Source organism: Patella vulgata, chromosome 8 (assembly GCF_932274485.2).
Source record: "Patella vulgata chromosome 8, xgPatVulg1.2, whole genome shotgun sequence".
NCBI classification, from domain to species: Eukaryota; Metazoa; Mollusca; class Gastropoda; family Patellidae; genus Patella; species Patella vulgata.
In genome coordinates this window covers 27,686,607-27,698,142 of record NC_065886.2, presented here as the reverse complement: position 1 = coordinate 27,698,142, position 11,536 = coordinate 27,686,607, and positions in this window count along the sequence as shown.

Sequence of the window (11,536 nt, the reverse complement as noted above, 5' to 3'; positions counted from 1 at the left end):
GGCTATTCATTTTTTTTTTTTTTTTTTTTCATTTTTTTAATTATGTAATTGTTTTTCACTGAGCGGGTGGACCATACAAATGACTTATTTTTTTTAATAGTCTACTAGTGCTCATCTGTTTTTCATTGTATGAATCCCATATATTAAAAAGTTGGCCTTCTACATGTCGATACCGACGTCTTTGGTGTCGTCTCAATGAACCTTCCGACATCATTGTGAGGTCCAGTGGTATCTTTGTAGCTTCTGAAAAAAGTGCGCAAATCAATAGATAAAATGGCACAGGACCTCTGGCGTTGACACGGGAATTTAGTCTGTTGTGCCAGCCCTCCACGTCGTTATTGGTTCTCACTGGCAACATAAACACGCACCAATCTTCTATTGGAAACAGACGAGATGAAATCCATTGATCTTCTATGTATGTACATATCGGCTCTAACTGTTCTGGGCACCTGTCTTTCAAATGGGCAAACATGCCCGCCACGTGTTCTTCGGGCAGGAAAGGGAGAGCCATCAATCGCCTCAAATAATTAAACACGTCCCCCTTTTCGTTGTACGCTGTCTGAAATAATTTAAAACGTTTTAATAAATAACAATAAAGAAAATTTCATTACGTACCGGAATCGCAGGTTCGATGTTGCCATAAAAGACAAGAATCGCACTGGAGGCCTTCTTGTCGAGGACGGACAGGATTGGTACACTTTACGCAATTTCCACTAGCCATGATAGATTCGTGTAAAAATTGAGAATGATTTGAATTGAAATATGGCACATATATATAATACATTTGAGCTTGGGCTCAATCATTTCTTAACGGCTTCATTATTTCTCAATCATTTCTTAGCGGCTATTAGAAACGCCGATCAGTGTTTTTATTTCTCAATCATTTCTTAGCGGCTATTAGAAACGCCGATCAATTATCGCTATTAATCTTAAATACAACAATGGGATGGTTTCACTAATCGCTGGATTCACTAATCGCTAGATTAAAACAACAATCGCGGATCGATTATCGTCAACAATCTAAACTAATTCATCGTCAACAATCAAAATTTACTCATCAAAATACAATAATATCCGATCAAGTAAATAAACAAATACAAAAAAGGCAAGTAGCATAGGTTTTACTTCAAGTTCAAGTTCAAAGGCGTGTTGTCAAGTAATGGCCTGTATGGGATAAATAAAACAAGACTAACAATGTTTAAATCTTTATTAATGTGAATGGTCTGTCTTGAGCCTCACCTACAACGAAAGAAAAACAGCTATTACTAATATATACACACATAATTTTAAGTTTTATTTGAGTCCGAGTCCGAGTCCGAAATGTCGCCGGTCCGAGTCCTAAATGTCGTTTGACTGAGTCCGAAATGACACCGAGTAAGTCCGAAAAGTCGCCATACTGAGTCCGAAACGACGTTTGTGCTGAGTCCGAAATGACGCGGGACCGAAATGACGTGCTACCGCTGTGGCAATAGTACCAGATTATCCACTTTAAACGGGCTCTGTATTTTAAGTTATTTTAAACAATGAAATATATAGAGGAATTAGAAACATATCTTGAACAATAAACATATTGATAATATTGTCTGTGATAATATTATTTCAATTATCACATTCCAAATTACCTTGTACATTTATTTTTTGATGTGTAAATTTTTTATTTCTGCCTTCTTATTATATAAGGATCTACTTGACAACGATTTGTATATGTAGGAGAAGTAATATACTTTTAAAACATGGCAATAGATTTTAGTCATTAAGAAATGAGTAGATAAGAACTTGTAGTTCTCGTTGTATATTAAATTTTATGAAAAAAAGGAAAATATGCATAAAAAAATGATTTTAAGTTAGATTTAAATCTTTATGTGTTCAAATAATTGTTTTATATTGTATTAATTTCGTGAATTGTTATTGTTTTTAATATGAATAAATATTTATATATAATTATATATTTTGAACAATTGTGGTTTTAATTACCATTAATATTATACATAATAATAAATAAATGTATTAAAATTGGTTTTATTTCTAAAATGATTATTTTTCAATCTGATCAAAACTATTTCTCAATTTTGGTGGCAGTGATCTTAACCAGTAAACATTTGTAAATTATGAGGTTTTACCTTCTTCAATGGTCCTACTTTAATAGACTTTTCCTCAAGATAAACTGGAAAAGTTTAATAAGATTGGATGACAGTTGTAGACTCATCTGTGAAAAGATTTTATATATTAGTACTAATTTATAATTCTTTGTTTTGAAATTTTTCACCCAGAGCAACCACCCTGATTGCCCTGTCCATGCTACTGGTTGTACCCTTGAGTCATTACAAGTTCACCCAATACAGTAAGTTGGCAGCAGGATACTACACCCCAGACCTTATCCTAAACATAATCCATCTTAAAGTGCAAATACACTGATTTTTGTCATCCAGTATGCAAGTCTGACTTGATTTAACAGACAACTAAAAAAATTATGCTCCCCATTTTTATGTAGACCTACAGTAATGTATTATGTGATCCATTCACCTGCTTGTGACAGATCACAATATTTATCCAATTTGGATTATGGCCCCTGCATGATTGTACGAAATATCATATTTTTAGCTTGTGGACCCTCTAGAGGTCACAATCTTTCTCTGATTTTAAAAAACGTTCAAATATATCTGTGTTACACCATTGGACCGATATACTTCCTGTCAAAATGACCATTCCAGTTTAGCAAATATATGTAGTGCCCACACAATTTGTATTCGATTAAAAAAAAAAACGTGTGAGTATAGCCTATTGATTGTGGAGTTTGAATATCATGAAAATCGCACCAAAACTGCCGGACAAAATGGCTGCCCGGTCGTATGTACGCAAATATAATATGGTATATCAAGGATCAGGACCCTCTACAGGCCACAATTTTGATCCAGTATTGATGGAAGTTTAAATTTGTTTATCTCCAAAAGTTCTCGGTTCCTTTCGATATTGACATGTATCGGATCAAAATTTCATGGATTATGGCCCCTGATTGTACGAAAAATCAGGGTTTTAGCTTTTGGACACTCTAAAAGGTCACAATTTTTATGTGATTTTGATGAAACTTGAAATGTATGTTTATAACCCAAAGATTTTAGTTCCTTTCGATATTCGCGAAAATCTCTTGCAAAATGTGGGCGTATCCTGCCTGGCAGGCGCTGGTTGTGTTTTCTGTCTACAGGCTGGATTTCTGAATGGATCAACTTGGAACTTAGCATATTTATTCCTTATACCGTAAGGACAGCAACTATTTATTTTATGTGCATGTTCCGAACCCCCCAGTGGCAGAGCCACGTCCAATTTTTGTGTCTAGCGCCTAAAGGCCACAATTCTGTATGGATTATCTTGGAACTTTGTTTACTTATTCCTTATACCCTAAGGGCGGCAACTTATGATTTTGGTGCATGACCCCCATCCCCATCCCTTCCTTCATGAGCGGTGTTACACACACTTTGTGTTAATATTTTGTCTGTAAATAATCTACAAGTTGCATTTATTAACAATTCGTCCCCTGAGAGGTAAAACGTCGCAAGTGACAAAACAGGCAAATTTGATATTTTTGCACCAAAAGTTTATAAATTGACCCCTCCAGGTGCAATTGCAATGATACAAACTACAATATGGATAATTAATATTAGGTTGTAAGTGGAAAATTTTACCAAGATGTCACCGGGAAAAGGTAGTAAGTACACCGATGGCAGTGTAACAAGGTCATAAGTGACATTTAGATATGTGCAGTAGCAACTCCTCTCTGTTAAACCAATCATATTTCCCACAAAAGCCTGTGTACATTGCGATAGTAGTGTTTAAAATTGATCAACCCACAGTAGACTATAATCCTTGAGTGGCATTTAGGGATTGAGCACATTAAAAAAACACAACAATTTATATGGAAAAACAAGCACTGGTCTGTGCACATATAGCACGACGTTTCGACAAGTATCCTCTTATCCAGGCACGTGGCAAAGCCCCCCCCCCCCCCTGGAAATAATCTTGCCCACCCTGACAAAAAGTTGTCCACCATATTTATAAATTACCTATTTATGATTTGAATATATTTCTTGAAAAACACTCAGAATAGTTCGTTCCCCCCCCCCCCCCCTGGAAATAATCTTGCCCACCCTGACAAAAAGTTGTCGACCATATTTATAAATTACCTATGTATGATTTGAATATATTTTTTTAAAAACACTCAGAATATTTCGTTCTTAGAACATATAATTGTCGATTTCTATGCTTAGAAACTCGTTTACAGCTACTCAATTTTGAAAATTTTCCGGGGGGAGACCCCCGTACCCCCAGCTTGCCGGGGGGAGAGACCCCCCCCCCCCCCCTGCGCCAGCAAGCTGGCTACGGGCCTGCTCTTATCGTTGTCGTTTTGTGCTTGATAACGATAAGGGGATACTTGTCGAAACGTCGTGCTATATGTGTACAAACCAGTGATTGTTTTTCCATATAAATTGTGTTGTGTGGGTTTTTTCACAGTAGATTATAGGCGGACTAGGAACAGAGAGCTAGCGGGAGCGAGGGCTAGAGAGAGAGCGAACTAGAGAGAACGAGGGCTAGATAGAGCGAGGACAAGGGCTAGAGACTGAACGAGAGAGAGAGAGAGAGAGAGATGACGTATAACGTCCACAAGGTCATTTCGGGACTATCACATGGTTCAACTTTACTTCAATAATTCGCTTGCGCGTAGAGGTCTTTTATCAGTGGGAGGAAACCTTAGGATCCGGGGAAAACCCACGAGGTTGGACAGGCGACCGTACTCCTTGTCACGTACAACCGGGGAATCGAAACTACGCCAGCTGACTCAATGACAGACCTTATCATACAGCGCGCACGTGCTTACCATTTGGCCATCCACCCCTCCCTCCCCCACCCTGAGAAGATAAGGCACAAGATGGAGAGAGCTAGAGAAAGAAAGAGATTGTGAGAGCTAGAGAGCGTAAGATCGAGAGAGAGATAGCGAGACAGAAAGTGAGAGCTACAGAATGGGCTAGAGAGGGAGGGGCTTAAGAGAGCTATCGGTAGGGGGAGAGCCAGCTAAAGGGAGCGAGAGAGAGAGAGATAGAGGGAGAGGGGGGGGGTAAAAAGCGCTAGAGTCGGCTGCCAAGTGATGAGACTTGTCCGTCGAGAAGAGAGGGAGAATGGCGGGGCTACAGACAACAGACAACAAGCTAAAGAGGGAGCTAGGGAGGAAGCTAGCAAAAGAGGGGACTAGAGAGAGCGGGTTAGAGAGGACTAGAAAGATAGTGTACACAAGCAATGTCAGCAATAAACAGCAAACAGAGTGATGGAGAGAGTCGGGGACCAAAGAAAGGAGATAACCAACGGACGAAAGACACAGAAAGAGAGTAGAAAAGTGGGGACTAGAGAGGGATAGAAAGTGGGCTGCGATGCGATGAGAAGGAGAGAGAGAGTTAGAGATCTACATAAGTGAATTAGACATGAGGGCCAGAGAGAAAGAGGCGAGGGAGAGCTTGACCTCAAGAGAGAACAAACTAGAGAGAAGGGCGAGAGCTAGATAGCAAGCTTAGACTATTAAAGAGAGATAGAAAGAAAGATAGAGAATCCACAAGATGAAGAAATAAAGAAAGAGAGCAAGAAAGATCGGGAGAGAGGGCGTGAGATAGAGACCCAGGAAGATAGCGAGATAGAAGGCAAGAGCTAGAGATGGGCGGGGGCTAAAGAGAACTATCGATATGAGGAGAGTAATCTAGTGGGCTAGAGTGTGGGGCGGGCTAGAGATAGGCCTGCGATGTGGTGTGATGATACTATCAATCTACTGTGAGACGGTTAGAGAGAGATCGAGAGAGAGAATTAGCTAAAGGGTGGGGTGGTAAGGATGGAGCTAGCAAGAGTAGGGAGCAGCGATAGAGAGCGGGGAGCAGAGGGGGGGGGCAGAGAAAGGGGGCTAGAGCGAGATAAAAAGAGGGCGAGATAGAGGTGAAGAGAGTGAGATAGAGAGAAAGCTGTACGATACCGTGAGGCTATCAAGATAGCGTGAGGGATAGAGAGAAGAGGGGCTGGGGTTAGAGAAGGGTATAACATCCGCTGGACACAACCTAGGCCATAATTTTACTTCATTAATTTGCTTGCGCGTAGGGATCTGTATCAATGATAGAAAGTCGGAGAAAACCCAAGGAGGTTGAGCAGGCTACCATACTGTTAACCTTGCCACTTGACTCAATTACAAACCTTAAGATCTAAAGCGTACCCTTAAGACCAATGTAACTTCCACCCCATTGCTAAATCACATAAGGTCGTAAACAGCAACAAGTATGTATCTTTGGTTATAGGTAGAGAGTAGAAAAAGGTCGTAAGTGACTTTTCCGAGTTACCACACCTGATAACTAAAAACTTTATATTGCATTTCTAACTATCCCCAATCATAAAATACTGTACAAAATATTAGAAAAAAACAATAAATAAACAATTTTACAGGACCATTTTCAAACCTTAAAACTCGACCTTTTCACTCTAAGGGGACGAATGTGGCGTGATCCATCATAGGGTTGTACCTATTATATTAGTCCACGCCCAGTTTTTGTGTTTTTTGTCTATAGGTCGGAATTATGAATGGATCATCTTGGAACATATTTATTCCTTATACCATAAAGACAGCATCAATTTATTTTGGTGCATGTCCCAACCCCACGGCGTGTGGTACCACGCCCACTATATTATTGTCTTTAAATACTCTACAGGATGCAATTATTAGCAGATTTTGTTCAAATTCGTTGACGCTAACAGTAATGTTATGAAAATTATATTTGTTCTTGGTGTTATATGGTCATCGAAGATCCTGGCGTTTAGAGTGATATTTCATGTGCTTGTCAATGTGTACACGGGACATTGGTGTTTCGTCCTATCCGAACGACTAGACGATGTTCCTTGCCGGGCTCTCAGTCTTGCACCACTGACCAGGGGGAACCACGATGGAACATCCCCCAGAACGTTTTTGGCAAACACCAGGAATGAAGCGTAGACATCACACACTGAGCAATTGCGACTCCCTTTAGAAGTTTAGAAAATGAAGTTTAGCCACAAGAAAATAAGTTTTCCCGCATATTTAACTGAAGCAAAGACAATAGCTGTTGGGTTTCTATAACAATCGATAATAATTATCTATGCAAATAAAAGCAAAACTTTATTTTACAATGCGAGGAAGAAATTACCGTAATGAATGACAATTATATATTCCAAAATTCACAAAGTATTTGTGGATTGCTTAGAAAAATTGATAGGTTATATATCAGCAATGGATTTTTCTCCAGTGGTGCAATATTGTCAATCACACCCAGGATATAGGAATCTAATCCAGCCAACATCGAAGGCTAGCCTTGACATCGAGAGTTTATTATGGTCTGGATAAGTTAATTAATGTCTAATTGATAATTTAGATAACATTTCAGGCCTAAAGAAAGACTTGTAATAAGCAGATTTTGCTCTTGCATAATGCATGTTTAACCTCAATAAGTTGTGTAACTTTCTCCCGAAATAAATTTAAAGATTTAACATGATTCATATTGTAATACACCTTGCAGAAGCCGTAAACATTAATAATAGTATTATACTAAATGAATTCTCCGTACTGATACTTTGTCGGGGTGAAGATAAAAGGAATACCCCCCCCCCCCGCACACCCCCCAAAAAAAACAACGTTTCCTGCTACTGTTGTCCGGTAAAGGAACGGAACCGCCAATAACGAGATGATGAGGATGTTTGTAACAGTTTGAAATTTCGACACGCGTCCTCGTCATAAAAACACATTTACTGTTTAAACACAATAACATGATTAACTAAATCACAGTTAGTGTGCTAAATTTGATTATCAGTAGGGATCAATTATCACTTTGGTCCTAAACGTTGTCACGGATGGAAATGTTGCCAGGAAAGAGGTTTGCCAAACTGTGAAAATGTATCTAATATACCGTTAAATAATCTACTATATAAGGTTGTTTAAAATAACACAACTTTATAACGCCCGCCTCCACTAGCGCTTCATTTATCTACATAAGGCTGAATGTCTCTGCTTCTTCGCTTTGGAAGCGTGAATCTGACAGGTAAGTATTATATTGTATTTGAAAAATTCGCTTTCTTTATTAAACATTTTATTCTTAGCTTGCCAGATCGAAAGTTCAAAGTAAATACTGAACAAGTCTAGAATGCTTATCAGTTTGGTGTAATTCGATATTCAGTTGTCAAAAGAAAATCAACCGAATGTCCATTACGTCAAACAGGTAAAGATGAAGCTGTCTGACAATTAAAGTCTACCCAAGATAGGCGTAGGATATACAAAATTAAAGGTATGTGTTTATGGTCGACGAAAGACAGACTTTATGAGTTTGCATTTTAGGAATATTAAGGACATTTTTTTTTTAATATTAAGGTTGTCACATGATGTAACCGTCAACAATCGGGCCATTTCGGATATGAAGGAATATATAATTTTAATGACGTGGTTTGATTAGTTCAAATGGAGCATTTTAGATACAATTTAATACATGATTTTAATGATGTGGTCTGTTAGGTTTTGTAAGATGGTCATTTGTATTATAAGTCAAATGGTCAACTGACCCAACCAACAGATAACATTAGACCATCAAATAACACAGTGGGTGGAGCCTTTGGTTAATAATTTAATATAAGTTACATGTATAATGGAAAATTGTAAAAGGTCAGTTAAATCAACCATAGTTTCAAACAATTCCATACACAATTGATGTTTGCCACTTATCTACACTACAGCCATAATAATTACATGAGAAGATGTTTGACGTTTTACGTTTTCAAGAGAATATTAACAGATTCATTTCATTTTATTAAACACTTTCTATTGAAAGGTAAAGGCACAAGTTCAGTAAGAAACATAATGTCGTCCATTAGGTTTTGTAAGATGGTCATTTGTGTTACACATCAAATGGTCAGCTGACCCAACCAATAGATAATATTGAATTCTACAAAAGAAAAGAAAGCAAGGAATTGAATTCTTATTTCTTAAAACCCTAAAATATTTATACAATATGGGGTTGTTATTAACTATTATGCATCACTTCCATTCCACATTTGACTAACTAACGGAATATTAGATATATTGTTTCTATTAGGTCTTCGTAAAGTTGCCACATATGTCAGATCGAATAGACAAATAAAAGCAGGATTATTTCTACAAGACATCTAATAGTAGGAGGAAGTTTTGTTTGGCAAAATGGTATTTCCAAATCAATCAAAAATAATAAAATGCTGTGTGTTTGGTTTTGTAAGATGGTCATTTGTGTCACAAATCAAATTGTCACCTATCCCAACCAACAGATAGCAGTATATCAACAAATACAGACTGAAATTTATTTGCTTGACATATTGTCCAAATTTATAAAACAGTTTCCTCATTCTACGAAGGGTAAATATTGTTATTGGTTAGGTTTTGTAAGATGGTCATTTGTGTTTTAAATCAAATGGTCAGCTGACCCAACCAACAGATATCAGTAATTCATCAAGTTTAATATTGATCTCGGCATTCCGTTTAAACTATTTTACATTCATGTAATAAAGGTGTCTTCTTTATCTGGTTGGAAAGAAGTTTGTCACATACAGTACTTAAAATTATCACAGTCTGCAGTTGCTGTTCGTGGGCATTTATGTTCCATTTTCTGGTAGATCTACCCTGTTTGTATTAAATTCAAAAGCTGCATGAAAATTCACACCCAACAAGTTTACATAGCAGATCCAATCCTTAACGAAACCCCACTCTATAATACCTACAAAATGTCTTCATTAGTCGGTGCAGAAAAGTAGACATTAACTTCATTTCATTTATTTAATAAGACATACAGCAGATTAACATCTCTTGGTAATTTTATATCTAATGTTATGTGTATACAATGCAAGGTAGGATCATTTTGCCCGGACAGTGTCATTTTCACCTAATCTTCTTCGATTTTCAGCTACAAATGTTTTTTACGTGCATGGCATGTATACATGGATGGACCTCAGTTTGGAATTGATGCAAAATGTCTGCGTTGATGAAAGAGCTGCGTTCATCAGAAGCTGTAACAGTCCTTACTTTGAATACAACATCCAGGGCCGGATTAAGGTTTTGCGGGGCCCGAGGCCAAATATTTCATTGGGCCTATTACACAGGCCTCCATCCATCCATCAAATACAAAATATCAAAAGAAATAACAGTGTCATAAGCAATTTCAAGCTGTCACCCGACCGGTTGCTTATATTAGGGCCCTACTGTACCAGCTGTTTATTGAGAGGATTTATTGAACCAAGCGAGAGAGCTATGGGAAACACAGAGAATGATTAAGCGGGGCTTCAGGCCATGGCCTATAGTTGGTCTGTGCCATAAACTGGCCCTGACAACATTATCGAATAAGTTCAAAAATAATTCATCCAATTTTGTTCTATTTTTTAATTCATTCATTCTCACCGGGGCAACACTTCACTGGTCGCACTAATACATCTGGCACCACAGATGTTTTCTATATATATATATATATTAAAGATCTAGTGTGGTGTAGTGTATATGTTCTGGGAATGAATATCAAATTGTATCGTCACTACTTTATCATTTCTTCTGTCCTTGTTTGATAAAGGTGAAGTGGTCTGATGAATGAAGGTCTATCCAAGATGAGCATATGACTTACAAATGTGAAGGTTTGTGTTGATAAGTTTAGGATTGGTTTGATTGGTTCAAATAGAGCATTTTAGATACAAAGTAATTGATGATTTTAATGATGTGGTCTGTTAGGTTTTGTAAGATGGTCATTTGTGTTATAAGTCAAATGGTCAGCTGACCCAACCAACAGATAACATTAGACCATCAAATAACACAGTGGGTGGAGCCTTTGGTTAATAATTTAATAAAAGTTACATGTATAATAGACCAGCGGTTGCCAGGAAAGATACGCCCACATTTTGCAAGAGATGAGTAGAGAACAAGCTAAAAAAAAAAGCAGTTTTTCGTACAATCAGGGGCCATAATCCAGTACATTATGGTCTGATATGCGCGAATATCGAACTGGGCTGAGATATTTGGGATGTAAAGATATATTTTAAGTTTCATTAAAATCAGATAAAAATTGTGATTTCTAGGGGGTCCACATATTACATAGGCGGCCATTTTGTCTGGCAGTTTTGGTCCGATTTTCACGAAATTCGAACTCAACCATTATATATAACGGCGATATATTCAAACGGGTTTTTAAATCGTAAAAAAATTGTGACCTCTAGAGGGACCACAAGCTAAAGACGCGATTTTTCGTACAATCAAGGGCCATAATTCAGGAATTTACGATCCGATATGCGCGAATATCAACAGGAACCAAGATTCTTGGGGTATAAACATGTACTTCAAGTTTCATTAAAATCGAATCAATTTAATGAAAGAGATAGAGAGAGTTTAATGTCCACTCGACACAAACTAGGTCATTTTGGGACTAATAATCATATGGTTCAACTTTTTATCAATAATACGCTAACGCGTAGGGTTCCTCAGCTGTGGGAG